The sequence below is a fragment of the Cynara cardunculus genome (genome assembly GCF_001531365.2).
Source record: "Cynara cardunculus var. scolymus isolate 2C chromosome LG 14, CcrdV1, whole genome shotgun sequence".
NCBI classification, from domain to species: Eukaryota; Viridiplantae; Streptophyta; class Magnoliopsida; order Asterales; family Asteraceae; genus Cynara; species Cynara cardunculus.
In genome coordinates, this window is record NC_037541.1 from 7,541,914 (window position 1) to 7,547,090 (window position 5,177).

Consider the following 5,177-nt stretch of genomic DNA (forward strand, 5'->3'; position numbering starts at 1 on the left):
TAAAATATGTCAAATAATTTTAGTAAAATATTTAACTTAATTATTAATTATATTTTTCGAAAAACTATTGATTAGTTATGATATGTGAGATTGACCAATTTATTGTTATTCATATTATATGTAATGGTTGTTTAAAATCATCGATCAATGTAGATTTTAAAAAAAATATGTTTTAACAAATTCAAAATTTATAGTATACATATATAATAATCAATTTTAAATTATTTCGGTTAACATATTGTATTATTTATTTTTGTTTACTATCTTGTTTGTATTAATTTAACATATTATTTTATTAGAAATTTGTTCTCATTATACTATTAAAAATTTCTTTGAATTTTATATTACAAAATTTTTGTAATTGATTTTTTTTTCAAGATGCTGTTTTTGTCATCTTACATGCTTATAAACTAGTTTTTGTCAAACATAATTTGTTTATCAGCTATCAACTAACTTATCAGTTAACAACTATTTTATCAGTCATCAGCTAGTTTATCAACTACTTTACCAAATATAGTCTAATAATACATACAAAAAATTTCAATTCTAAAATATTCCTATTTTATTTCTTTTTGTAAACAATGAGAATAAACTTGAAAGGTTTTTGAAAACTCAAGTCACTTTTTCCATATGAACATTTCTGTTGATAGAATTAATTTTTTCTATTGAGTAAATTATATTTTTGCTACTTGTGATTATCATTCACTATCAAGTTTGATCATTTTCTTAAACTAATTACAATTTTGGTCACTATGAGTGCCGTTTTGTTTCACTTTTGATCCCTCCGACAAAATCTAGTTAAAAAGGTTAGTTAACGTTTTTTGTTTTTTTTTTTTTGTTTATTAGATCACAAAGTAAATTAAGAATTTCGTCGTTGTGATTTGTCTTTGGCCGAAGACAAAAAGTTGACCCACTTCATTCGTTGGTCGTCAGTCTTCTTCATAAGTTCCCTCCCCGTTAGAATAGGGAGTGGTTGGACTTGGATAGCTAGAGCTAGGAGAAAGGGCGTCAGCTCCCTTCACACTTCTGTTTTCTGGAATGAAGAGAATGGATACGATTTCTAGTCACTGACTTGGATTGGTAGTGAGAACCTGATCTCCACTTATGAGTTGTTTATAAAAATTTCAATCTCTCGAAAGTGAAAATTCATAAACAGTCCCCACAAAGTTCCCACTCTCACCATTTCGAAACTTGTCGATTTAGCTAAACAGAAGAAAAAATAAAATTCATACTCAAATCTCTTTGTAATATGAATAGCCATTGCTTAATCCTTAGCTAAATACATACAAAATTCGCATATCTACGTAATTATCAAAGACTCTTTCAAGTTCTTTGTGCATCACTTAAGCCGTATTTCAAATCCGCCTATCTCTAGGTCTAAGATTTAATATTAACACCTCAAAGTGTTCGGCTTATCTGCGTCGAGTTTAAGTCCCGTCTTAAGTGACCAAGTTTATGAAGTGGTAAAGAGTAAAGACACCCAAATATTGTATAAAAATTCTAAGTTAAACTCATACCCACACCCTACAAGTAAATTAGCTCATAGTAGACATAAGAAACATAATACAAGGCAATAAATAAGACTGAAATGTAACTTTCATTAAAATAAAACTAAAGTCCGTTACCACAGTGGTGACACTGTGGGCAGCAGATTACAACTTCAATACAAGAAAATGAAATGCTAAGCTAAAACTAAGAGAATAAGAGAAGAACTTCAGCTGGTAATACTTCTAATGGATGTCTTCCAAAGTGAACCCCAATGCCTCTTTATATAGGAGAGGAATAAATAAGGATGAAGCCTTTTACCCGAAAGAAATTAAGCACGCACAAACCTTGGAGCAAAGACCATCTAACAACTACTAACAAAAAATTCAAAATACAACTTCAAGCAACTCCAGCTGGAGGAGATCCTTGGACAAGATCTTCAAGAAAAACATCCTCCACAAAGTAGAAGACTAACAAAATTCGTGAACTTCCCACAGTGGTGACGCTGTGGGCAGTTGCCAGATAGTGCAGCTTTTTGGAATAAAGTTTCTTACTTCGTGTTTCATCATCCTTTATAGAACTTTTAGATAATCGGGGAAAAACAAGGAAATTGGGTATTTAATAGATGCAAAAATGGAGAAATAACTCCAAAAAATTAGAGTTATCACATCCCAAACTTGAGATATTACTTGCCCTCAAGTAAAGAAAATGAAAGGGATGAGAACAAAAAGGAACGAGAAAGCACAAAACTTACAAAGGGGTGTTGAAATCTCGTCAAGCTTAGATGATGTACGACTTCCTTTCTTTGATCTTTAAGGTGCAAAAATTAATCGGTAGAGCTTTATCGGGTTAGTGTATTTAGCTAAAAAAAATTCCCCCAAACTTGTCTAAAATAACAACATGGTTTGAGTGATTTCAATTTATCGCATCTTTTTGTTGTATTTTTGACATTTCCAAAAACCCAATTTTTGATATTTCACAATTGATCTTTGGGTTAAAGCATTTTTTTTTGTGTCTTTCAATTTTTCGAAGACAACTTATCCATCTATATTTTGTCTTTTAAAGCAACACCTTGGAGCACATACTCCCTCAAACTTAAACCGAACAATGTCCGTATTGGAGAACTGGGTTAAAGTGTTTGACTTGGTAACAAGGGAAAGTGTTTCGGCCAATAATGAAAGATGACCTACGTCTTTTTAATTTTTGCAAACCCAAAAAATTATCAAAGAAATCGTACCTGTAAAATCATGAACATGCTAACGAGAACACAAAAGTATCAACGCCCAAATTTGCAAACGAAAGATCAAAGTATCGAGCAACAAAAATATAGAGCAAAGTATCAACAACCGCGCTATATCAACACAAAAGACGTGGTTGTAAAATGTAGCAAATACCCAAAAGATCAATATTAAAGTTTAAAAAACAATGACGAAACACCTAGGATGAAATTAACCCGATTTACCCGCATCACCTTGATTGGCCGAAGGCTGCCTCATAGCATTAGAAGTGGAATTCCGACGAATTTTTGGAAGCCGAACTTGTGGAGGATAAAGACCTCCGGGGAAACGTGGTAAATCGGCAACCATCCTCACATTTTTGGCAAACAAAAACTTGTTCACCACTCAGTTCTGATCACGCGTATACGTCCAGAATTTTTCCAAACAAGTGGTCAAGCCAGCAACTCTATCTTCAACTTTGGTGATCCGCTTGGTGATTTGATTCAAAGCTTCAACAATAGCCCCAATTTTTTTATTGCATTATTCCCATTGGCCATCCATCAGAGAAAGCCAAACTTCGGAACCGTAACCGATAGCTGAAGGTGGTATTGGAGGAATCTCATAAGTAACCGGAGGGACAACCGTAGATGGTTTGTAGGTAGGAACTATAGTGTCATCGAGAAGCCAGGGGCTGTTTTTAGCAGGTCCAAAAGTGGTCTGTGGGCTAGTAGCACCATCCACCAAATCATCGTTCTTGTTCATTGGTTTATGCATTTTGTTGATAGTTCCTTGGTCAAGTAACGAATGACTGAAATAAATCACGTCATGCTCAGAGGCTGGTACTTTGGCAGCCGTTAGTAACCTCGTGATCAATCCTGGAAAAACCAGACAAGAACTAGCATGTATCGTTGCAGTTAGTATTGTGGAATAGGCTGTGATATGTTGAACATGACGAAATCCTCTCCTCTGGGGAGTGACAACCTGAAAGGTAAAGCAACGGCATTCTTCTTCACTAACTTCCCGGAGTTAATCTCGGAGCAAAGCTTATGGAGAGAATTCAAGACTCATGGGGACATTGTAGATCTGTACGTAGCAAAGAAGAGAAATGGACAGGGTAAGCGATTCGGGTTTGTGCGCTTCATCAAGGTCAAAGATTGGAGGCTGATTGAAGAGAATCTCAACAAGATGTGGATAGGCTCTTTCAAGATAAGGGCTAACCTGGCTCATTTCAACAGGAAGAATGGAGGTAAGGCGGAAGCAAGAGTTAAAGTGGGTTCTAAGATGGTACGTGCGTCTGCACATGTCGGCCGTATGTCGGGGGCCAAATCGTATGCGGAGGCGGTAAGAGGGGCTGGTCACTGCGTGGAGAAACCTTCGTTTGAGGGAGCCATGGGGGGTATAGATACGAGCGAGAAGAGGCTGGAACTGAGTCCTGCGCCAGATATGATAGCTAGATTGGAATCTGCGCTGATTGGAGAATTGAAAAGGTATGAAGCTCTCAAGATGATCGGGTCTTTGTCGAGGATGGAAGGGTGGGCTGGACTTTGGTTTAGCTACCTGGGGGGTCTCTCGTTGTTGCTGGAGTTTGTTACGGTTGTAGGGGCTCGCGATTTCTGTGAAAAGGCTGTCGATATTTGGCAGGACTGGTTTGCAAGCATGAGAAGGTGGGATGAGGAGCTTCACTTAAGGAAACGCATAGCTAGACTGGAAATCCAAGGCTTGCCGATTCAGGTCTGGAATCCCGACTCCTTTTCTAAAAATAGGTTGTTTATGGGGAGAAGTCGTTTATCAGAAATTTTGCGGTGAACCGAGTCTCCGTAAATCTCATGGTATCGTGGATGTGTTGACGTATAAGGTGGACTGGATAAGGGATACGGTAAAGGTGGTCATCGGAAGGTCTCTGTTCATGGTCAGAGTTGTTGAAAAATCGTGGGAAGATCTGGAGATAGGAGAAATTATCGAAGCAGAATCGGAGGCCGGCTTTCTCAGTAACAGCGATGAGGGCAATGCGGAGCTCGGTTTTGGAAAGGGGTCGTCGCCGTCAAGATTCTCAGAAGTTCCGGTCGGGGATTCGCCGGGGAACAAGGCTTTGAATTCGAATTCAAATTCGCCGGTCAGGTGTGAAGTTGGCAACAAAAAATTAATGAGGGAGCTGCTTTTGAAGCAAAAAGTTGGCGCACAAGTGGGTGTCTCAAAAGAAAATAATGATTTGGTGGACTTTTTGAGGAAGGATGAGGAGCATGTGTTGTCTCCAAAAGGAGCTGGTGAATGCATGTTGGAAGAAGATTCCCCTATCGTGGGCCCTTGGAATAATGATTTGGTGGACTTTTTGAGGAAGGATGAGGAGCATGTGTTATCTCCAAAGGAAGCTGGTGAATGCATGTTGGAAGAAGATTCCCCCATCTTGGGCCCTTGGAATAAATTCACTAATATTGGGCCTAAGGTAAATGCTATTTCTGAGTCTGGGCCTGCTGG